The 24,559-nt window shown below is 53.4% G+C and overlaps 4 non-coding genes across 4 annotated transcripts; 2 read left to right on the forward strand and 2 right to left on the reverse strand.

Annotated features, from left to right (window-relative positions):
- Positions 1–1,685: 1,685 nt before the first annotated feature.
- TRNAK-CUU lies at positions 1,686–1,758 on the reverse strand. Its single transcript has one exon. It is a non-coding gene; the product is annotated as a tRNA-Lys (tRNA).
- Positions 1,759–7,030: 5,272 nt separating this feature from the next.
- Positions 7,031–7,112, forward strand: TRNAS-AGA. Its single transcript has one exon. It is a non-coding gene; the product is annotated as a tRNA-Ser (tRNA).
- A 2,739-nt stretch (positions 7,113–9,851) lies between these two features.
- On the forward strand, positions 9,852–9,924 carry TRNAK-UUU. The gene has a single exon. It is a non-coding gene; the product is annotated as a tRNA-Lys (tRNA).
- Positions 9,925–12,097: 2,173 nt separating this feature from the next.
- On the reverse strand, positions 12,098–12,179 carry TRNAS-AGA. The gene has a single exon. It is a non-coding gene; the product is annotated as a tRNA-Ser (tRNA).
- Positions 12,180–24,559: the final 12,380 nt, after the last annotated feature.

A 24,559-nucleotide genomic window follows, 5' to 3' on the forward strand; every position in this document is an offset into this window, starting at 1 on the left:
GGGGGGGGGGCAGATGTGCTGGATTCAGAAGGAAGCACTTTGGGAAAATCAGTCACGGCCCTTAGCAGAGCTGGGACACAGACCCAGTGACCCCTGCACCACCCTGGGAGGGGAGTGGGGTCTAGTGGTCAGAGCAGGGCGGGGGTTGGGCACCAGGACCCCTGGGTTCTATTCCTGGCTCAGAAGTGGAGAGGGGTCTAGAGCAGTGGGACTGGGATCCAGGACTCCTGGGTTCCATAGGGGAAACTGTTTTTTCCTGGGCTCCCCTCCCTAGAGAGCCCAGCCCAGCCCCCTAGAGGAGACTGAGCACAAGTGGGGGGAGTTGTTCTCCCACTTTGGACTTATGATTCAAACTCCTCCCCCAAGGACTGTGACATCATGAAATCTGCCCCCCTCCCCCCAACACAGAGAAAACTGGTGGGATTCTGGCCACACACAGAGAATCTCTCCGCCGGACTCCTTCGGTTCCTCTCGCTGCTCCCCGTCCTGCCGCCAGACACTGCTCATCTGCATAGCCCCGCCCATGGACATGTGACCCATTCTGTCCTGCTGGTTTCAAGTGAGTGAGTTGCCCTCTGGGAGTGAGCAGGTCACAGCAGGTCACAGCCCCAGCCAGGGCCGGCTCCAGGCACCAGCTCAGCAAGCAGGTGCTTGGGGCAGCCAAGGGGAAGGGGTGGCACGTCGGGCTCTTCGGCAGCAATTCGGCAGCGGGTCCCTCGGTCCCTCTTGGAGGAAAGGACCTGCCACCGAATTGCTGCCGAAGAAGAAAGCAGCGCAGTGGAGCTGCCGCCGATTGTGATCACAGATTTTTTTTTTCCTGCCGCTTGGGGTGGCAAAAACCCTGGAGCCGGCCCTGGCCCCAGCACACGTCACAGCCCCAGCACACGTCATAGCACATCACAGCCTGGGGCAGGGAGATATTGGGGAAGGGGATGAGGGGATGGGGGGAGATAGGGGGAGAGACCCAGCCCCATAGACCCCTAGAGGCAGCGGGATATGGGGGGGCAGGAGAGGGGATGGAGGGAGGAGAGACACATCTCCTTAAACCCCCAGAGGCAGGAAATGAGAGGAGAAGGGGGGAGGGAGGGATCCAGCCCTATAGACCTGTAGGGGCAGGGAGATATTGGGGGCAGGAGCGGGGTGGGCAGATACCCAGCCTGGGGTGCAGAGAAATAAGACAGTTTGGAGGGAACTAAGGAGGAGAAGAGACACATCGCAGGACACATGTTGGGACAGGGAAACTGACTCACTCCAAATACATGCGAAGCAGGGCAGGGCGGAGGCAGATCATGCTGGTCCCAGGGTAATTTCAGGGGGTTCTGATTCCCCACTCAGCCGGGGGGCTCCCCTCTGGGCTGAGGAGACCTGGGGTGGGGCGGGTGCAGGGGCTGTGTGTGTGTGTCAGGCTGGGGGAGCTGCCTGGGCAGAGGGGCTGGAACTGGGGGTGCTGAGCCATGTAAATTATCCCGATCTAAGTGCCATTGTAGAGAACGCTATGTTGGCACAGCGCTTCCTGGCAGCCAGAGACTGCGCTTTCTACACCTGCTCCTGTGGATGTGACTTCTCTCCTGATTGCCAAGGAAAGGAAAGGAACCTTTCCATGAAATGGCCACAGGTTCTGGGTATCTGCATGTGGCTGTAAACAGAATTTGGCTCCTGGCACATAAGGCAACTTAAAAGCTGAGCACCCAGACAGGGGCTTGAACCCTGGACCCTCAGATTAAGAGCCTGATGCTCTACCAACTGAGCTACCTGGGCTTGTTGAAAACCATTGTTACGGTTCACCACAAGAGTGAGCAGGCAGGCCAAAGAGAGGCAAAAAAAGTCCCAGAAACCCCTCCTCTTTTTCTGCACAGCCACTGCCTGTCAGCAGGATTCCTCCTCCTCCTCCCTCCTGTGCCTCAGTGCGACTAAATCTCCACACCTAGACAGCCGGTCCATCCGCTGCACCACAATACCCCATGCCTGAGCCTCCCTCCCAAAGTCCTGCACCTGGCTCCATAAAATTACGTTTCACATCTCGCTGGGAACTCGACTTCTTGTGCCCAGAGAGTCTTGCCCCCCCTCAATAGATGACCCAAGAAACACAGTGTCCACCTTTTCCAACAAAGTACATGAAATAGGCATCCACATGGCTTAACGGATAAGGTGTCTGACTTTGAATCAAGAGCTTGAGAGGTCAAGTCCCGTTGTGCTTGTGCAGTTTTACCTTTGTGCTGAAAGTCCTGCTCCTTTCAAATCTGGAACCTCTTCTTGGCTGCTCAGGCCAATGCTCTGGCTTCAGCTAGAGCCCCGGGAAGGAGTTGGGGGTGGGTGTCACAAAGGCTGGGGCATGAGCCCCAGGTGCTTCCAGTCTCGCCTTTGCCATTCCTGACTTGCCAAAGAAAATGGATGGCTGCCCGGGCAAGTGTATGGAGCAGTTTCCCTCTGTCCATGTGCTTGAGGGGGGTTGCTACATAGCGCCTTTGGAGCCTGGATGTTTCTCTGCTTCTCACTAGCTGGGGAAAAGCCTCTTGGGGTAAAATCTCCTGCCCCACTGCAAAAGTCAGCACCATGAGTGGGAACGGTAAGAGGCTCCACCATGGGGGCTGGCCCTGCTTTCCTACGGTCTACTGGTGTTGGCCACAGAGCATCAGCAGCTGCCCTCCATGGTGGTCTGTGGGTGGCCTTCAGTGGGTGTTTGGCATGGCAGGGAGCAGGCTGGCTGGGAGTCTTGTTGCCTGTCTGCTGGCCACACATAGGCATGGTTCTCCCCTCCTTTTGCCCTGCCCTCGGTTGCTCTGTGGCTTTTAAACCTTCCCTTGGAGCTGTCAGCACCAGCCGCCTCTGCTCTAGGTGCCCAGAGGAGGAGAGGTGCTGGGCTCCAGCCTGGGACTCTGCCTCCCTCCTGCCCAGCAAGCCTGGCCCTGGCACCGCTTTGTTCAAGTGCCATGTAGGCAAGAGGAAAAGTGTGGCCACAAGCACCAAACTTGTGGGCATCAGGTGAAGCAGTGAGAATCCCAACCACCAAACAGAGCCACAGCCACTTCTACACCCCAACCAAATACCTGGCTCCAGTGGGGGAGGAGTCACCCAGCAGAAGGGTAATGACTCACTCTTATATAGCTGGAAACAGGAAAGCACTTTGAGCACCAGATCTTTACCACCAGCTAACACAAGATCCCCCTGAGATTTGAACTCAGATTGCAGGATTCAGAGCCCTGTGTATTACACCATGAGAGCAGCTTGTGCTGCCTTCTCTGCACATTGGTGACCTTCACGTGGCTGGCTCATGTAAGGGACTGTTGGCCCTTTACTAAAACTTAGTGGGGTTTTTGGTTGGTTAGTTCCCAGTCCCAATAGAAGGGGGAAGGGTCAATGGGAAATCAGGACCCGGAGACTGACAGGCTCCTGGGGCAATGGTTACCAAGTGGTAGGGAACAAGTGAGAATTTGTTAATGGAGAAAAATTCCTGGTGAAAATTGGCAAAGTTGTGGAGATTTTGAAAAGTTCCAGTGAATTTACACATGAAGATACAAACAGAGAGACAAACCCACACAGAGAGAATGAGAACATCACAGACTGCACAGGCCCACACAGACATAAACAAAAACCAAACAGCACACAGAGCCATATACACATAAGGGAAAGCCACACAAAACATAGAAAGAACAAATCCACACCAAAAAGTACAGCAAAAGCCCACAACAAGAAAGCACAAAACCCACATAACAGAAGAATACTAAGCAAAAAACAATATTCATGCAAAAATCATACACACACTCACGCACACAAAACTATGCAAGGCATCCACCAAAATCACACAGGACCCACACGCACATCAATGAGACAGACAAAAACCACACCGACATACAGAAAGCCAGGCAGGGTTTGAGTCTCACAGCGAAGAGGGTGAGCACACAGGTGGTTTGGGGAGCAAAGATTGAGGGGGAGTTGGGGGCAGTGCTCTGGGCTCTGCCTGACCCCTCCTGACACAGGCGGCTGGTGGAGAGCAGAGCATGGTAGATCTGTGGAATCTGCCCTGCTCTCTGTAAAGCAAGGGGACCTCAGTGTCTTCTGAGCCAGAATTGTATTTTCTGCAGGGCAAAATGATTGGGAGAAGCTATTTGCTTAAAGAAAATTAGCATTTTAGGGAAGGTTTGATCTCACAACTTCAGCCCACTCAGCAGTGCTCCATAAGCACTGGGCACTAACCCATTGCACCACTGGAGCCCACATGTAGGAGTTTGTATCTGTATTTCATGGATGGATTAGAGGGGTCAGGGGTTGCATTAGCTAAAACAAATCCATATTAAAGGCTGCAGGATGGCAGCAGCAGAGATGGGGAGCCTCCTTCTGTGTGATAGAGCTGGTTCCCCCTTCTGTTGCTCAGGGGAAGGTTGGTGCTTTGAGCCCACCCGGTGCTGGAACGTCCCATGGGTGAGATTAACGGGACTCTTGGGAAGGGAGGGGAAGTCTTTTCTATCCCTGCCTAGCTCCATTGGTCTCCTGTGGCCCTTTCGGCTCTCTGCTCCCTTGCTGGGGAGATGCAGAGACAAGCCCCCATCTGGGAGAGTCACCGAGAGGCTGTGTCCCATGGCGTGTGGGGGGGGAGAGGGGTAGGGGTGGGATGGGGCTCAAGGAGAGAAGATTGTGTGTGACAGTGTGTGGGGGAGGGGGAGGGTGTGTTCCTTAGGATAGAAATTATAGAAAACACAGGGGAAGTGACAGTGAAGCCCCATGTCTGAGTGTTATGACCCTGTGTGGTGCCGCCGTTCACCTTCCCCTCCTATAGGCTCATCTTTCATTGAATCCAGCATTTTTTCACCTGTCCTCACCACAGAGGTGTCCCACATGCCTCAGCTACCGAGTGTCCCTCTTAGAGACGCCGAGGACTGGAACTGATTTCAGCTGCTGGACAGCTCTGCTAGGTCTTTATTCATTTGTACAGGAAAATGCTGAGTGTTTAAATTCATTTCAAGCCCCCCGCCCCCATTCAGAGAACTCCTGAACATACTGGAGATGGGTCTGGAAATCGATTTTCATTCAAAAAAGTTTTTAAAGGGAATCAGTTGGATTGGAACTAGGAACCCATCATCCTACAGGGAAACATTCACCCACTGACCTACCCTCACAACAAAGAGTGTCACGTACAGCCCAGAGCAGGACCAGTTTTTACCTGGGGGTTAGTAAACTTTCTCTCTTCTATACAAACACCACAGCTTACAAACTCCCCACGCCCGCTCTGTGTCACCAGAGCACAACAACAACTCTCCTTGGGGCACACACAGCTCCCCAGCTCCCTGCCCGTCAGTCTCTCCAGCATTGCTCCAATCCCTTAAAGCAGGGTCTTAACCTCAATTTACCTTAGGGCCAGGGCCAGTCCTCCAGTCCTCCCAGTGGGCCAATAATGTCACTCATACTGCCCAGACCCCGCCTCCCAAAACTCCGCCCCTCACCTGCCTAAGGCTCTGGGAGGGAGTTTGGGTGGGGGGAGGAGGTCTAGGGTGCAGGCCCTGGGCTGGGGCTGTGGATTGGGGTGCAGGGTCTGGAGGGAGTTTGGGTGCAGAAGGGGTGAGAGGCTGGTCTCTGGGAGAGAGTTTGTGTGGGTGAGAGGTTCTGGGGTGAAGGCTCTGGGATGGAGTTTGGGTGTAGGGTGCAGGCTCTGGGCTGGGGCAGGGGGTAGCGGGAACAGGAGGAGGGGTGGGGTTGCAGGCTCTGGGAGGGAGATTGTGGGCAGGCGGGAGGGGGTGTGTGGGAAGGGGGAGGCGGTGCTCAACTCCGCTGCACTGCTGAGGCCCCTGGGGGGGAGCGCCAGGTGGGGCCAAGGGAGTGACCCGGTCCCAAAACTGCTGGAGCCCCACGGGCGAGACCTGGGAACCAGGACTGCCTGCTAGACAAACACCTTTAAGAGGAGTCGTCCCTCTCCCTGTCAAAAACTGATCTTCCTCCTTCAGTTCAGTGACAGCCTGAATTGTTCCTTATCCCGGCAGAGCCGGAGGATTGAAAGCAGCAACATCAAACCCCTGTGTAGCTCGCAGGAATGGACATAAACACTCCCTGATATCTGAGGAGATGTTCATTTTTGCCCTTGGTCAACTACAAGGCTAAAGGGAAAGGAGGTGGTGCCAGATATAAAGAGTGAAACACGACACATCATAGTTATGCCCCTGGTGGCTGCAAAATCTTTTTAGGTACTTCTTCGTAGCAGCAGCATATTGTTTTCTCTGGAGTCTAGGCCTTGACTATACCTTGGCCAAGAAATTTGTACCCTGATAAAACAATCGACTGCCCCTGGTGAAGGCAATGGACTTGACACCCACTGGGGTGTCCCAACACAGGTACAAATACTAACAACAATGGCTGCCATAGATTTTAATTGGGGCAATAAATTGAAACAACCCCCTGTTAAATCATTTCTCAGCCCGAGTCCTTCACCCACATTCCCTAGAGCATTGGGCCACCATGTGGATGTTTCATTTCCGACCTCAGTTTCACACAGAGACAAAATTTCATTTGCACAGATCCATGAACAGCAAAATCTTCCTGTGTCTCTGGTCTGAGCCAGGGCATTCGATTCCAGTGAACCCTTCTCTTCTGCAATGGCGACGGTCAGACAGAGGGGACGTGGCACCTGCATCCCTGCCAGGGAGATATTGGCTCGGCTCTTTCTTTCTGCTGCTGTTGTTAGTCCATGAAACACCAAGGGTGGAATGCAAGGCTGAGTTCACGCAGCAGCCCTCAGTGCCCCAGAGAAATCCTGCCCCCTGCTATTGGAACGATGTGCTGGAGATTTGACTAGGAAAGGGACTGTCTGAATTGTCAGAGTGGGGAATGAACAACAATCTACAGCAATGTCGTTCACACAAACACACTCTAATCGTGTTCCAACCGGAAGGGAAATGGGCAGGAATTCTCGCTGTTCAGCCAAGGACACACTTACACTAATGCAGCCATGAGTGTGCTGGGGAAGCTGGTCTGAGCAAACAATTTGAAGTGACAATTCAGTGAGAACAGAATCATCATGTAGTGAAATGGCTTTATATGTTAAGTAGTTGTGGCCGAGTGGTTAAGGCGATGGACTAGAAATCCATTGGGGTCTCCCTGCACAGGTTTGAATCCTGCCAACTATGCAAGCACTGCACTGTTGTTGTCGCTATTAGTAGCTGAGCATCCACAGTGCAAACTGAAGCCAGATCTAATTTCACTCTTTCTATACTTAAAATGCTGCTGTGGCACTGCTATAGCACTTTGGAGTAGACAATGACTGGAGGGGTTTTCCCATCCCTGTAAGAGCTACATGGACAGAACAATTCTTCCTTTCCTTCAGCACTATCTAACCAGGCCTTAGGTCACCTGAACTCTATAGGTTTGGGGAGGGGTCACACCCTGAGAGATGTCGCTCTGCCAGTGAAGTGGCCAGGGAGGTTGAAGTGTTCTCCTAAAGGTTTTTGTATATTGCCATTCCTAATATCTGATTTGTGTCCATTTATCTTTTTCCGTAGAGACTGTCCAAAGGATAAGGATAAATGGACGCAAATCAGATATTCAACCTCCCTGGCCACACAATAGCAGATCTTAAGGTGGCCATCCTGCAGCAAAAAAACTTCAGGACCAGACTTCAAAGAGAAACTGCTGAGCTCCAGTTAATCTGCAAATTTGACACCATCAGTTCAGGATTAAACAAAGACTGTGAATGGCTTGCCAACTACAGAACCAGTTTCTCCTCCCTTGGTGTTCACACCTCAACTGCTAGAACAGGGCCTCATCCTCCCTGATTGATCTAACCTCGTTATCTCTAGCTTGCTTCTTGCTTGCATATATATACCTGCCACTGGAAATTTCCACTACTTGCATCCGAAGAAGTGGGTATTCACCCATGAAAGCTCATGCTGCAAAACGTCTGTTAGTCTATAAGGTGCCACAGGATTCTTTGCTGCTTTTATAGTTCCCGCAGTCTCCTCCGCCCATTGGAATTCTGGGTTGAGATCCCAATGCTGACAGGGCTAAAACAGTGTCGTGGGTGATTCTGGGTAAATGTCGTCACTCAATCCTCCCTCCGTGAAAGCAACGGCAGACAATCATTTCGCGCCCTTTTCCCTGGATTGCCCGGGCAGACACCATAGCACGGCAACCATGGAGCCCATTCAACCTTTTTACACCGTCACTGTATGTCTACTGGATGGTGCTGACAGATGCGGTACTGCAGTGCTACACAGCAGCATTCCCTTCCCTTCTGCAAGTTAGTAAAGATGGTTACCAGCCATATTGTACTGTCTGCTGCTTTGCAAGTTGACAGTGACAGTTACTCTGTACCATCTACTGCTGTCATGGGTGCTCCTGGCTGGCCTTGGTGAGGTTGGCCGGGGGCGCATGGACAAAAATGGAAATGACTCCCCAGGTTATTCCCTTCTTTAAGTTTTGTCTAAAAGGAGAGTCAGTCCTGTCTAGACTATCAGGCAAGCCTACTAAAGAACCAGAGAAGCAAAGGGCCGCTCCAGGTCAGAGCCCCCGACATCTGGCAGAAATGATGAGCTGCATGCCATTCTAGGGGGTGCCCCTGCAACAACACCACCCATTGCTTCCCTCCTCCCCCACCCCTCCTGGGCTACCGTGGCAGTTATCCCCCCATTTGTGTCATGAAGTAATAAAGAATTCAGGAATTTCAAACAACACTGACTTTATTGCCTCTGCAAGTAGAGTTCAAAGCGGGGAGGGGAGGGAAGCCTCCAGCTGCTATGATATTCCAGGCAGGACTGACTCTCCATTAGACAAAGCTTAAAGAAGAGAATTACCTGAGAATCCTTCCCATTTTTGCCCAGGCACCCCCAGCTGACCTCACCAAGACCTGCCAGGAGCACTCATGGGATAACAATGACAGATATCAGCCCTACCATACCATCTGCAGAACAGAAGGGGACACTGCTGTGTAGCGCTGCAGCACCACATCTGCCAGCACCATCCCGTAGACATACGGTGACATTGAAAAAAAGGCAAGAAATGATTTTTTCCCCTTTGCTTTCATGGGGAGGGAGGGGGACAACATATACCCTGAACCACCTGCGACAATATTTTTGACCCTTCAGGCTTTGGGAACTCAGCCAAGAATTCAAATGGTTTTCGGAGAGTGCGGGAACTGTGGGATAGCTACAGTCGTCAGTCGCCCCTCCCTCCGTGAGCGTCCATTTCATTCTTTGGCTTTCTGGTACGCTTGTCTCAGCTCCTTAAGTTTCAGCACTGTGTTGAGTCCCTGCTGTGGCCTCTGTCTATCATGGCCTTGGAGATTTTTTCAAATGCTTTGGCATTTTGTCTTTTGGAACGGAGTTCTGATAGAACAGATTCATCTCCCCATAGAGAGATCAGCTTCAGTATCTCCCGTACGGTCCATGCTGGAGCTCTTTTTTGATTCTGGGACTGCATGGTCACCTGTGCTGATCAGCGCTCCACGCTGGGCAAACAGGAAATGAAATTCAAAAGTTCGCGAGGCTTTTCCTGTCTACCTGGCCAGTGCATCTGAGTTCAGACTGCTGTCCAGAGAGGTCACAATGGTGCACTGTGGGATAGCGGCCGGATGCCAATACCATCGAATTGCAGCCACACTAACCCTAATCCAACATGGCAATACCGATTTCAGCGCTACTCCCCTCGTCGGGGAGGAGTACAGATACCGGTATTAAGAGCCCTTTATATTGATATAAAAAGCTTCGTTGTGTGGACGGGTGCAGGGTTAATGCGATTTAACGCTGTTAAATTCGATATAAACTCGTAGTGTTGACCAGGCCAGAGAGAGCAGCAGGTTTCCCGTATTGTTTCCCGCTCTTGTTTTCTTGACTAGTTTCTCCTCTGCACCAACTTGCTATTTTGCTTTCTGAGCCTGGCTAGCTCAGTTGGCAGAGTGTCAGACTTTTAATCTGAGGACCCAGGGTTCAAGTCCCTGGTCAGGTGATAAACTACTTACCAAGGTCTTACGCTGTCTTGCTGGAGTCCTCTTTGATGTTACTTTTTCTCTTTCCTCAGAAGGGCCTTTTTGTGTGTGGGTTTCAAGGGGCAACTTCCTGACAGCCCCTCTGTCCTTGCAGCCTGGAGGAAAAAAGGCCTCTGGCCATAGAGCATGTTCCTCCCCTGCACACACACACACACATAAACACAACTGAAAATCCCTAAGGAATTAGAATCACCTGCTGCCTTCCCCTGTCCTGCTGGATCCCCAAATGAAGATGCTCTTCAGCCCAAACCCATGTCCCCTCTTTTCCCAGTGCCCCTCAGACCCAGCCCTCAGTCCCTTCTATGCTCACTGCTCCTCATTCCCAACCAGAGCCTGCTCCTCTTCACCCTTCTCCTCAAACCCAATTTAAACAGCCACACTGGGCTGGACCAAAGGCCCATCTAGCTCTGTGTTTTGTCCTCTGTCAGTAGCCAATACCAGGTGCCCTAAAAGTTAATCAACAAGGCACCACTGGGAGTTGAACCCAAGATCTCCTGTTTACAAGACAGGTGCTTTAGCCAACTAACCCATGGTGCCCACCTGGGGCTAAAACACCGTGTCTGCCCACACCTGACTCCCTGCCATCCCCACTGGGGCCTGACAAGCTTTGCTTGTGTTTGGATTCTGCAAAGCAGAGGAGCAGGTGAGGTTTTCCTTGCAAGCAGTATGTGTGTGTGTGAATCTTTGGCCAGGTCTGCACTACAAAGTTATTTCAGCAGAATTATATTGCTCAGGTGTGTGGAAAAACACACAACGCTCCCTCGGTCAGCAGCTTTTGGCTGGTGCACACACTGCAATACCACGTCTGGTGACAAAATTGGCCTGTTTTGGTGACAAAATAAAACCATCTCGACAAGAGGCCTAGAGCTTTGTGCAGCAAACTTAAAGTGACAAATTGTCAGTGTAGACGCTGCTGGTCATTATATCACCATTACTGGCCTCCACCAGTATCCCACAATGCCTGCCGTGAACTCGCCTGCCCTGCATTCCTGCTACAGAGGCTGGGCCCCTTCCCTTTCAGAGCCCTCCCATTTTTAAAAGTCCTGGGGTGTTGTTCCCACCCTGTTCAGGCACCCCTGGGGCCTTTCACTTCACACAGCTCTCCCTGATTTCAGCTGCTAGTGAGGGAGCCTCACTGCTAGCGCAGATGGGGCAATTTCTTGCATGAGAGACACTGTCCCAAAGCAGGACTAAAATTTGGGAATAGATTCATAGACTTAAGGTCAGAAGGGACCATTATGATCATCTAGTCTGACCTCCTGCACAACGCAAGCCACAGAATCTCACCCACCCACTCCTGTAACAAACCCCTAACCTATGTCTGAGTTATTGAAGTCCTCAAATCGTGGCTTAAAGACCTCAAGGTGCAGGGAATCGTCTAGCAAGAGACCCGAGCCCCATGCTGCAGACGAAGTCGAATGTCCGAGAACAATTCTAGGGGAAGGTGAATGCAGAGCAATGACACTGGAGATGCCCAGAACTCCAATGGGGGCAGCGTGGAAATTAATAATGGGAAGATCATTTGCGAAATTAGTCATCACTGACAAGATTTGTCTCTCTTCCTATTTCATGCTGTGGTGTTAGTTAGAGGAATCAGTATTTTTACTATATTGATTAAACACTTAATTGTATTTAACCAAGCCAAAAACTTAGTGTCACTTATTTTTTCTCTGTCCTAGCAAGAATGAATTGAATTTTGTGACTTTCTGGAAAGTGCAGCGAGATTAAATGTGGGGAATTCAGTCTCTGTGTTTGTGAGCTGATGTTTTCCTCTCACAGGTCAGTGCCTGCATTGAAATACCCAGAGGGATCTAAGGGCTCGAGTACGCTGGGCACTGAACTGACAGAGCGATGTCTCTCAGGGTGTGAATCCCCCCCTCTCCCCAAACCCATAGAGTTAAGGTGACCTAAGCCCTGGTTAGCTAGTGCTAAATAAAAGGAAGAGTTGTTCTGTCAATGTAACTATTACAGGGATGGGAAAACCCCTCCAGTCACTGTCTACACCAAAGTGCTATAGCAGTGCCACAGCAGCATTTTAAGTGTTGACAGAGTGAAAGTAGATCTGGCTCCAGTTTGCACTGTGGATGCTCAGGGACTAAGACTAGAGTAATAATGACAACAGCGCAGTGCTTGCATAGTTGACAGGATTTGAACCTGTGTGGGGTGACCCCAATGGATTTCTAGTCCATTGCCTTAACCACTCGGCCACAACTACTTGACATACAGCTGTTTTACTACATGATGATTCTGTTCTCACTGAATTGTCACTTCAAATTGCTCAGACCAGCTTCCCCAGCACACTCATGGCTGCGCATCAGTGTGTGTCCTTGGCTGAACAGCGAGAATTCCTGCCCATTTCCCTTCCGGCTGGAGCAGGATTAGAGTGTGTTTGTGTGAATGACATTTCTGTAGATTGTTGTTCATTCCCCACTTTGACAATTCAGACAGTCCCTTTCCTAGTCAAATCTCCAGCACATCGTTCCAATAGCCGGGGGCAGGATTTCTCTGTGGTACTGAAATTTTTTCAGGGGGCTGGTGCATGAACTCAGCCTTGCATTCCACCCTTGATGTTTCATGGACTAACAACAGCAGCAGAAAGAAAGAGCCGAGCCAATATCTCCCTGGCAGGGATGCAGGTGCCACGACCCCTCTGTCCGACCATCACCACTGCAGGAGAGAAGGGGTCACTGGAATCGAATGCCCTGGCTCAGACAAGAGACACAGGGAGGTTTTGCTGTTCATGGATCTGTGCAAAGGAAATTGTGTCTCTGTGTGAAATTGAGGCGGGAAATGAAACGTCCACATGGTGGCCCAATGCTCTAGGGAATGTGGGTGAAGGACTCGGTCTGAGAAATGATTTAACAGGGGGTTGTATTTATTGCCCTGATTAAAATCTATGGCTAAAAGGCAGCCACTGTTGTTAGTACTTGTACCTGTGTAGGGACACCCCAGTGGGTGTCAAGTCCATTGCCTTCACCAGGGGCAGTCGATTATTTTATCAAGATACAAATTTCTTGGTCAAGGCCTAGGCTCCAGAGAAAACAATACACTGCTGATAAGCAGAAGTACATCAAAAGATTTTGCAGCCACCGTGGGCATAACTATGATGTGTCGTGTTTCACTCTTTATATCTGGTGCCACCTCCTTTCCCTTTAGCCTTGTAGTTGACCAAGGGCAAAGCTGAACATCTCCTCAGATACCAGGGAGTGTTTATGTCCATTCCAGCGAGCTACACAGGGGTTTGATGTTGCTGCTTTCAGTCCTCTGGCTCTGCCGGGATAAGGAACAATTCAGGCTGTCACTGAACTGAAGGAGGAAGATCAGTTTTTGACAGGGAGAGGGATGCCTCCTCTTAAAGGTGTTTGTCTGGCTGGCAGTCCTGGTTCCCAGGTCTCGCCCGTGGGGCTTCAGCAGTATTGGGACCAGGTCACTCCCTTGGCCCCACCTGCTGCCCCCAGGGGCCCCGTCAGTGCAGCGGAGCTGAGCAGCGTCTGCCTGCTCACTCCAGGGGCTGCCGGCCCCTCCCCATGGCAGGGCAGGGCGGGGCTGTGCCTCCACACGCTGCCCCTGCCTTTTCACCCCTGTGACCAATGGGACGCTGTGGGGGTGATGCCTGGGGGTAGCAGCATGCGGAGGACCCCCAGCCTGCCCCGCCTTGGAGCCCCAGGTAAGCGCCACACTCCTGACTCCCTCCCAGAGCCTGCACCCCCACCCCCTCCTCATATACTCACTCCCAGCCCCCAACTCCCTCCCAGACCCTGCACCCCTCCTGCACCCCAATCCCCAGCCCCAATCCAGGGTCTGAACACTAGACCTCCTTCCCCCACCCAAACTCCCTCCCAGAGCCTTAGGCAGGTGAGGGGCGGAGTTTTGGGGGGCGGGTTCTGGGCAGTATGAGTGACATTATTGGCCCACTGGGAGGACTGGAGGACTGGCCCTGGCCCTAAGGTAAATTGTGGTTGAGACCCTGCTTTAAGGGATTGAAGCATCGCTGGAGAGACTGACGGGCAGGGAGCTGGGGAGCCGTGTGTGCCCCAAGGACAGTTGTTGTGCTCTGGTGACACAGAGCGGGGGTGGGGAGTTTGTAAACTGTGGTGTTTGTACAGAGATAAAGTTTACTAACCCCCAGGTTAAAAACTGTTTCTGCTCTCGGCTGTACATGACACTCTCTGTTGAGCATATAAATCAGTGGGTGAATGTTTCCCTGCAGGGTAATGGGATCTAATCCAAGTAATTCCCTTTAAAAACTTTTTTGAATGAAAATCGATTTCCAGACCCATCTCCAGTATGTTCAGGAGTTCGCTGAATGGGGGCAGGGGGCTTGAAATGAATTTAAACACTCAGCATTTTCCTGTGCAAATGAATAAAGACCTAGCAGAGCTGTCCAGCAGCTGAAATCAGTTCCAGTCCTCGGCGTCTCTAAGAGGGACACTCGGTAGCTGAGGCATGTGGGACACCTCTGTGGTGAGGACAGGTGAAAAAATGCTGGATTCAATGAAAGCTGAGCCCATAGGAGGGGAAGGTGAATGGCAGCACCACACAGGGTCATAACACTCAGACACGGGGCTTCACTGTCACTGCCCCTGTGTTTTCCATCATTTCTATCCTAAGGAACACACCCTCCCCCTCCCCCACACACTGTCACACACAACCTTCTCCCCTTGAGCCCCATCCCACCCCTACCCCTCTCCCCCACACGTGCCATGGGACACAGCCTCTCGGTGACTCACCCAGATGGGGGCTTGTCTCTGCATCTCCCCAACAGGGGAGCAGAGAGCCAAAAGGGCCACAGGAGACCAATGGAGCTAGGCAGGGATAGAAAAGACTTCCCCTCCCCTCCCTTCCCTTCCCAAGAGTCCCGTTAATCTCACCCATGGGACATTCCAGCACCGGGTGGGCTCAAAGCACCAACCTTCCCCTCAGCAACGGAAGGGGGAACCAGCTCTATCACATGGAAGGAGGCTCCCCACCACTGCTGCTGCCATCCTGCAGCCTTTAATGTGGATTTGTTTTAGCTAATGCAACCCCCTCACCCACCCCTCTAATCCATCCATGAAACAAAGAGACAATTCCTGAGCTGGGCTCCAGTGGTGCAATGGGTTAGCGCAGTGCTGAGCTGGAGCCGGTTCTCACCAGTTCGCAGGAACCGGTTGTTAAATTTAGAAGCCATTTTAGAACCAGTTGTCCCAGGACAAATGGTTCTAAAAGGGCCGCCCCGCCCCCGGCCCCAGCTCACCTCTGCTTCCTGGGCTCCTCCCCTGAAGGCTCTGCCCCTCCCTTCTCCTCCTCCTCCCCTGCTTCCTGCAAATCAGATGTTCACGCGGGAAGCCTGGGACTCGGGAGGGCTCAGAAACAAGAAGCAGCTTGGCAAGGTTAGCTGGGGCGGGGAAGCAAGGACGGCTCCAGGGAGGCATGGCAGGGCCCCGCCCAGTACTGCTCTGGCTGAGCAGCCCCGGGCCCGGCTGAGCGGCTCCGGCCCTGGCCCGGGCCTGGCCAAGCACCCCGGCTCCAGCCGAGCGGCGCCGGCCCCAGCCAAGCAGCTTTGGCCCCGGCCGAGCGGCACCGGCCCTGGCCAAGAGCCACTCAGATAGGGCCGGGGCACTCGGCTGGAGCAGGACTGGGCTGGGCCCTGCCATGCCTCCCTGGAGCCGTCCTCACTCCCCCGCCCCAGCTTACCTTTCCAAGCCTGGCTCCAGCCAAACTTCTCCCCCTCCCGGGCTTGGGCCCTGCCAAGCAGCTCCGGCTCATCCCTGGCCTGGTCCAGTGCCCCCAGCCCGGCCTCGAGCGTGGTAAAGGGGCAGGGAGCAGGGAGGGGCTGTTGGAAGAGGGCAGGGAAGTTCGGAGGGGTGGATAGGGGTCAGGGTGGTCAGAGGGCAGGGAACAGGGGAATTGAATGAGGGCAAGGGTCCCAGGGGCCATTAGGAATGAGAGGAGGGATTGGATTGGATGGGGTGGCAGGGGGCAGTCAGGGGACAGAGAAAGAGGGTGGATGGGGTAGGGATCCCGGTGGGGGCATCAAAGAATATGGGAGGTTGGATGGGGCAGGAGTCCCAGGGGGGCACGGCCCCCTTGTGGAGTGAGGAAGAGGGAACTGGTTGTTAATTTTTTGGTAGCTCATCAGTGGTTAGCACACAGTACTTCTAGTAGCAGTGCTGAGTGGAGTGATGCTGAGGTTGTGAGTTCAAACCTCACCGTGACCACTAGTTTTCTTTAAGCAAATAGCTTCTGCCAATCATTTTGCCCTGCAGAAAATACAATTGCAGCTCAGAAGACACCGAGGTCCCCTTGCTTTACAGAGAGCAGGGCAGATTCCACAGATCTCCCAGGCTCTGCTCTGCACCAGCCGCCTGTGTCAGGAGGGGTCAGGCACAGCCCAGAGCACTGCCCCCGACTCCCCCTCAGTCTTTGCTCCCCAAACCACCTGTGTGCTCACCCTCTTCGCTGTGAGACTCAAACCCTGCCTGGCTTTCTGTATGTTGTGGGGGTTTTGTTGTCTGTCGTGTTGATGTGCATGTGGGTCCTGTGTGATTTTTGTGGATGCCATGCATAGTTTTGTGTGTGTGTGTGTATGACTTTTGCATGCAGATTGTTTTTTGCTAAGTATTCTTTTGGTATGTGTTTTTTGTGCTTTCCTGTTGTGGGCTTTTGCTGTACTTTTTGGTGTGGATTTGTTCTATGTTTTGTGTGGCTTTCCCTTATGTGTATATGGCTCTGTGTGCTGTGTGGGTTTGGTTTTTGTTTATGTCTGTGTGGGCCTGTGCAGTCTGTGATGTTCTCTTTCTCTCTGTTTGTATCTTCATGTGTAAATTCACTGGAACTTTTCAAACTCTCCACAGCTTTGCCAATTTTCACCAGGAATTTTACTCATTAACAAATTCTCACTTGTTCCCTACCAGTTGGTGACCATCGCCCCAGGGGCCTGTCAGTCTCAGGGTCCTGATTTCCCATTGACCCTTCCCCCTTCTATTGGGACTGGGAACTAGCCAACCTAAAAAAAACCCACTCAGTTTTAGTAAAGGGCCAACAGTCCCTTATACAAGCTGGGCCTGTGAGGGAGGGAGAGCTCAGTGGTTTGAGTATTCGCCTGCTAAACCCAGGTGTGTGAGCTCAGTCCTTGAGATGGGCTATTTAGGGACCTGGGATAAAAATCTGTCTGTGGATTGGCCCTGCTTTGAGCAGGGAGTTGGACTAGATGACCTCCTGAGGTCCCTTCCAACCCTGGTATTCTATGATGGGGTCACCAATGTTCAGAGAAACTAGCACAAGCTGGGCCCATGGTGTAAGGGTTGGCATGCTGGAATCTGAGTTCAAATCTCAGTGGGACCTTATGGTAAATCCCTGGAGATCCAAGCGCTTTCCTATCTCCAGCTGTATAAAAATGAGTTGTTGACCTTTTGCTGAGTGACTCATACCCACTGGAGCCAGGTCTTTGGTGGGAATGGGGTCTAGAAGTGGCTATGGTTTGACTGGGTGTTTGGGATTTCTGATGCTGACAAGTTTGGCCCTTGTGCTTTCTACCACACTTTTCCTCTAGCCCACATGGCGCTTGAAGAAAGGAGTGTCAGGGCCAGGTTTCATAGTCAGGGAAAGGCAGGAGGGAGGAAGAGTCCCAGGCTGGAGCCCAGCACCTCTCCTCCTCTGGGCACCTAGAGCAGAGGCGGCTGGTGCTGACAGCTCCAAGGGAAGGCTTAAAAGCCACAGAGCAACCAAGGGCAGGGCAACAGGAGGGGAGAACCATGCCTATGCGTGGCCAGCAGCAGCCACAGAGACACCCAGCCAGGCTGCTCCCTGGCATGCCGAACCCCCACTGAAAACCACCCACAGCCAGCTGCTGATGCTTTGTGGCCAACATCAGAAGATGGTAGGAAAGCAGGGCCAGCCCCCCTGGTGGGGCCTCTTACCGTTCCCACTCAGGGTGCTGACTTTTGCAGTGGGGCAGGAGATTTTACCCCAAGAGGCTTTTCCCCAGCTGGCGACAAGCAGAGAAACACCCAGGCTCCCAAGGTGCTATTTAGCAAGTACCCTCCAGCACAGGGACTGGGGCACACTTGGAAGAGGGAAACTGCTCCACACACTAGCCCGGGCAGCTGCCCATTTTCTTTGGCAACTCAGGAAGGGCAAAGGCGAGACTGGAAGCACCTGGGGCTCATGCCCCAGCCTTTGTGACACCCAACCCCCAACTCCTTCCCGGGGCTCTAGCTGAAGCCAGAGCATTGGCCTGAGCAGCCAAGAAGAGGTTCCAGCCCTGAAGGGAGCAGGACTTTCAGCACAAAGGTAAAACTGCACCAACACAACCACGAAGGGACTTGAACCCTCAATCGTCTGATCCAAAGTCAGACAACTTACCCATTAGGCCATGTGGTCACAGGAACAAAACCTTTCCAAGTACTTCTTTGTAAAAGGCAGACACTGTGTTTCTCAGGTCCTCTACTGAATGGGGCCGAGACTCTCTGGGCACAAGAAGTCGAGTTCCCAGCGAGATGTGAGACAATTCTCTGGAGTCAGGTACAGGACTTTGGCAGGGAGGCTCAGGCATGAGGGATTGGGGTGCAGCGGACAGACCGGCTATCTAGGTGCTTAGATTTGGTCTCACTGAGGAGAAGGAGGAATCCTGCTGATAGGCAGTGGCTGTGGAGAAAAAGTGGGATGTCCAGGCTGCTCAGGTCTCCTTCTTCCAGCTCCTCATCTGGCTGAGCTGCTTCACCGGCCTAGACAAATCCTCTGCATGCACAGCAAATAGCCCAAGAGCCATTGCTGCCCAAACCTGTGCTGGGGGGTGAGCTTCTGTCTTCCCTGTCCCATCTGCCCTAGAACAGACCTCTAGATTGAGAGAGACAGTCAACAACTATTAAGGCTAAGATTATATAAAGGGGGTCACAGAAACTGTGACTTTCAGAGATCTCAGTGACATTTTCCACCTCAACCCTGGGGCAGCAAGACTGGAGCTGTTGGCCGGTGGGGGCCTCACAGCTATCAGGCACCAGTGTCGGAAGGGGCTCCCACAGGCCCATGCCACCACGGATGGACCCCACAGCTCCCAGCTGCTGTGAGTGGAACCCAGAGCTCCCAGGTACCACATGTGACAGGGGGACCCTGGAGTTCCCAGTGGGGTGACTGGGTTATAAAGTCCGGTCAGCGGTGCTGCGGGGCTCAGGCAGGCTGGTCCCTACGTGTCCTAGGGCACCGCGCTGCGCCCTGGAAGTGGCCAGTAGGTCCCCCCTGCTGCGCCGCTGACCAGGAGCCGCCCGAGGTAAGTCTGCACCCCAACCCCCCGCCCCAGCCCTGAACCCGCCAAAACCCAGAGCCCTCTCTTGCACCCCAGAGCCCTCACCCCCATGCCCCAGCCCAGAGCTTCCTCCCACACCTGGAACCCCTCATCCCTGCCCCCACCCCAGAGCCATCACCCCGTCCTGGACCCCGACCCCCTGTCTCAACCCACAGCCCCCTCCTGCACTCTGAATCCCTCAGCCCCACCCTGCAGCCTGGAGCCCCCTCCTCCACCCCAAACCCCTCATCTCCCCACAGCTCCCACAGGCAGACCCTGGAGCTCCCAGCAGCCATGGGTGGCGGGGAGCCCCCACAGCCCCACCCCACTGCCTATGGACCCTGCAGCTCCTACGAGCGGACCCCAGAGCTCCCAGCCGCTGCGGATGGACCCAGGATTTCCCAACAGGCCTTGATGGCAGGAGGACCCCACAGCCCCATGTCATTGCTAACAGACCCTGCAGCGCCGAAGCCCCTGGAGCTCCCGGCTGCCCCAGGCAGGAGAGGAGCCCCCAGCGCTCAGACACCGCAGGCAGAGCCGGGAGCTCCCAGTCACCGGGGGGGGTGAGGAGAAGCCGCAGCCCCCGGCCATTGCAGGTGGCCCCGCAGCTCCCAGCGGCCGTGGGCGGGTGGACGCCAGAGCCCCCAGCTGCCATCGGGACCCCCCGGCCGCCCCGGGCAGGACCCGTCACCCCGCGACTGGCAGAAAACAGCTGCGCGCGGAAGCGCCTCGTGCCCTGTGACCCCCCCGGTGCTGCGGCTTCTCGCCAGGCGGGAGGCGGCGCCGCTGCTGCGGTCTTGGTTCCTCCGCCCGGCAGCGGGACCCGGCCCCGCGCGGCCTCGCGCCGCTTCTCGCGGGCGGCGCTGAGCTCTGAGCGCACAAGGCCCTGGTGGCTCCGCCCCGCATCGCTGTCAGACAACATCACCAATGGGAGCTGAGCCTGTCAGAAACGTCAGTTGGGGAGGGCCCAATGGGAGACCAGCTTTCAGATACCAGCCCCACACGCGGGCCAATGGGAGACAAGCTTTCAGAGACCCGACCCGCACGAGGGCCAATGGGAGATTAGCTGTCAAAAAACACTAGGCACGCCGGCACCAGCCAACTAGGAACCGCCCCTCATCTCAAGGATCCAGACACCCCCGCCCCCACCTGTCCTATGCCCCACAGCAGCAGCCAGCGCTGGGTGGCTCGTGTCACGCCCCACAGCAACCCCCAAAGCAGAGTCTCAATTCCCCTCCCCCACCGCTGCTCTTCATTAGGTAACGAGAACCCCACCCAGACACCAAAAAAGGGGGAAACACCTTTCTGCTTTCCACAACCACCTGTCTCCCTAGCCCTTTCCCCATGTCTGGCCACACGCTCCCAGCTCAGGGTGCCCACACACCCCGTCGGGGCAGGCTCTGCTCAGCCCGGCTCCCCACAGCCTGCACTAAACATGTGGGGCCCAACCCCAAAACTTACTCCTATTTTACCCCAATGGCCCCAAACTGCCGCTTTTAATATGCAAATAAGGTGCTGCCACACTCAGGCCACTCCCGAGCTCTCCAGTGGAGCCACCCGGCAGAGAACCAGGTGATATTTAAATTAGCCAGGACATTGCTCAGTCATTGCCCTCTGCTCCCAGCAGGTGGCGCCGGAGAGCTCCGAGCTCGCTCACTTCCCTTTCTCGCGTCGGCTTCAGCCCCCGGGTCACAAACGCACCAACCGGGGAGCAGGAGTGTGGGGCTGCTCCAGGGTGACCAGATGTCCCATGTTTAAAGGGACAGGCCGGTTTGGCTGGACTTTTTCTTATATAGGAGCCTATTACACCCACCCCCGTCCTGTTTTCCACAGTTTCTTCAAGGTCACCCTATGGGGCAGCTCTGCGGGGACGGACTTGCACACTTGGGATGTTAGTGCAAAAAACTCCTCCTGGGCTGAGTAAAGGGCAGAGACCTGCCCTTAGCCTGCCCTGAGTGGGGGTCACCCAAACCGACCCTCACTCGCCAGGCAGGTGTCACCCTGCTGCCTGGGGAAAAGACAACAGGCCCCCACTCCCCAGCTCTGCCTGGGCAGAGAGCCAATGAGAACTTCTATTAAAAGGGAAAGAGAATCAAGCCTGAGTTTGGGAAAACCCCACAACCACATTCAAATCTATGCTCATCAGCAACCCCCCCACCCCAAAGTACACTGGGCAGTGCTGTGCCTCAGTTTCTCACCTTGGAGTGTGACAGGCCAATCCAATGTTCCTTTAACAGACCCCTCCGCTCTCCTTCCCCCAACCCCCACTCCCCTTGGGCAGCAAAGCCCCAGGGGTGGGGGAGGGAAGGGAAGGCATCAAGCGAAACCTCAGCTTCTGCTGCCGACACTCCTTCAACTGGCTCTCGGTTTGCCTTGTTCACTCTGCGTCGCTGCCGCTCCAGGGAGGGTGAACCAGGAGTGACTTTAACTAGGTAGCAAAGAATCCTGTGGCACCTTATAGACTAACAGACATTTTGCAGCATGAGCTTTCGTGGGTGAATACCCACTTCTTCAGATGCAAGATCTGAAGAAATGGGTATTCACCCACGAAAGCTCATGCTGCAAAACGTCTGTTAGTCTATAAGGTGCCACAGGATTCTTTGCTGCTTTTACAGATCCAGACTAACACGGCTACCCCTCTGATATTTAACTAGGTACATGAAGGTTAAACGTACCTAGATATTGACTGCACCAGGATTTGCCATGGAGTTAGCTAGCTTGAGTTCACTATCCTGATATAAAAGCAGAGATAAAAGTGTGGGGGGAAAGGCAGCCTCCAGCTGCTATGATATTCCAGGCAGGACTGAATCTCCATTAGACAAAGCTTAAAGAACAGAATGACCGGAAGTCATTCCCATTTTTGCCCAAGCACCCCCGGTCGACCTCAGCGAGGCCAGCCAGGAGCACTCACAGGATGATGATGATGGATAGCAGTCATATTGCACTGTCTGTCATCGGGGAAGGGAAGGGGATGCTGCTGTGTAGCGCTGCAGCACCGCGTCTGCCAGCAGCATCCGGTGAAATTGAAAAAAGGTGAGAAACGATTTGCCTCTCTTTTCTTTCACGGAAGGGGAGAGGTTGACGACATATACCCTGAACCACACATGACAATGTTTTTGACCCTTCAGGCTTCGGGAGCTCAGCCAAGAATGCAAATAGTTTTTGGAGAGTGCGGGAACTGTGGGATAGCTGGAGTCCTCAGTCCCCCCTCCCTCCCTCCATGGGCGGCCATTTGATTCTTTGTCTTTCCGTTACGCTCGTCTCAGTTCCTTAAGTTTCACGCAGCACTGTGTTCAGTCTCTATTGTGGCCTCTGTCTATCATAGCCTTGGAGATTTTTTCAAATGCTTTGGCATTTTGTCTTTTGGAACGAAGTTCTGATAGAATAGATTCATCTCCCCATACAGAGATCAGCTTCAGTATCTCCTGTATGGTCCATGCTGGAGCTCTTGTTTGATTCCGGGACTGCATGGTCACCTGTGCTGATCGGCGCTCCATGCTGGGCAACAGGAAATGAAATTCAAAAGTTCGTGAGGCTTTTCCTGTCTACCTGGCCAGTGCATCCGAGTTCAGATTGCTGTCCAGAGCGGTCACAATGGTGCACTGTAGAATAGCGCCCGGAGGCCAATACTGTCGAATTGCAGCCACACTAACCCTAATTCGAAATGGCAATACCGATTTCAGCGCTACTCCCCTCGTCGGGGAGGAGTACAGATATCGATATTAAGAGCCCTTTATATCGATACAAAGGGCTTCGTTGTGTGGACGGGTGCAGGGTTAATGCGATTTAACGCTGCTAAATTCGATATAAACTCGTAGGGTAGACCAGGCCCCACACTCAACACACGTGTTATTTCTCTCTCCCCTGGGGATTCTCTGCTGGGCCGTGGTTTCCTTGAGAAGTCTGTGAGTTCTCCGATAATAAACAGAATAACCAACCTTCTGCATTGCCTGGTATCCCTGCCACCTCTCTGGAATGTGCTGACTCTCACAGGCTTTTCCCTGATCACAACTCCTGGACACACTCCCTTTGCATCTTTGCAATAGTGTGCCATGTGGTTCCACTTCCTCATCATCTTCCTGCTGAGAATTCTGCTCCATGGTCTCACTCACCAGCCCAGCACCTGCTGGGACACAGAAAGAAAAACCATCACAAACAGGAATAGAAAAGGGGAAAACAAACTGGAAGAACAGCTGGAGATGAAAAAAAATCAGGGACTGAAGTTCCCCAAACTCTTCCCCAAAGGGGAGAGAGGAAGAGATGAATTCTTCAGCCAGTTGCCACCCAAATACTCAGGCAGAACGAAGTGCAGGGAGGGAGCTACTGCCAGGAGTTAGTCAGAATGGATAGGAAGTAGGGCTGTCAATTCATTGCAGTTAAACCAACCTGAGAAGGAGCCAGAATTTACCAATGTACATTGCCAAAGAGCCACAGCAATACATCAGCAGCACCCCCATAAGCTTCCTCCCCCAAGCTCCCAGCACCTCCCACCAACGGATCAGTGCCTCCCCCTCCCTCCCCACACCTCCCAATCAGCTTTTTTTGTGGCATGCAGGAGGCTCTGGGGGGGGAGGGGGAGGAGAAAGGGCACAGCAGGCTCAGGGAAGGGGGCAGGAAGGAGTGGAGTGGGGGCAGGGCCTGTAGCAGAGCCAGGGGTTGAGCAGTGAGCAACCCCCAGCACATTGGAAAGTTGGCACTTGTAGCTCCAGCCCCAGAGTCGGTGCCAAGACAAGGAGCCACATAGTAACTTCTGAAGAGCCGCATGTGGCTCCGGAGCCACAGGTTGGCCACCCCTGGTCTAGATAATACTTAGTCCTGCCATGAGTGCAGGGGACTGGACTAGGTGACCTCTCTAGGTCCCTTCCAGTCCTATGATTCTATAAACTACATTAAAGCACAGTTAAGGTTGCCTAGTGCTGCCTCTGCCCTTGCAGTATGTGGAGAGTGGCGAAAGTTAAACATCTGAGAACCAGGAAATGAAGATCTACCCACCACACCTGCAAAAGGAAGCTTACTCCCTAACCTTGGGGCTAGCAAATGTCACTGGGAATAGGTCAGTAAGGGTGGAGCAACGGTTTACCAACCAACCAGGGAAAATTTGGCACTTGCATCTCTTGAAGTCTGCAACTCAGCACTGGATGCCTTCCTGGAAGATATTTTCATCAAAACACAAGCTATTCAGCTCACTACAATGGTAACTGGATGAAAGTGTATGGCTCCTACTATATGGAAGGTCGGACTAGATGACCTAATAGTATCTCCTGACCTTAAAATGTACTGATCAATGATCAATAGAAGGAAGACTAAGAACATGCCATTATTTGTGTTGT

Source organism: Mauremys mutica, unplaced genomic scaffold (assembly GCF_020497125.1).
Source record: "Mauremys mutica isolate MM-2020 ecotype Southern unplaced genomic scaffold, ASM2049712v1 Super-Scaffold_100416, whole genome shotgun sequence".
In the NCBI taxonomy this organism is placed as follows: Eukaryota; Metazoa; Chordata; order Testudines; family Geoemydidae; genus Mauremys; species Mauremys mutica.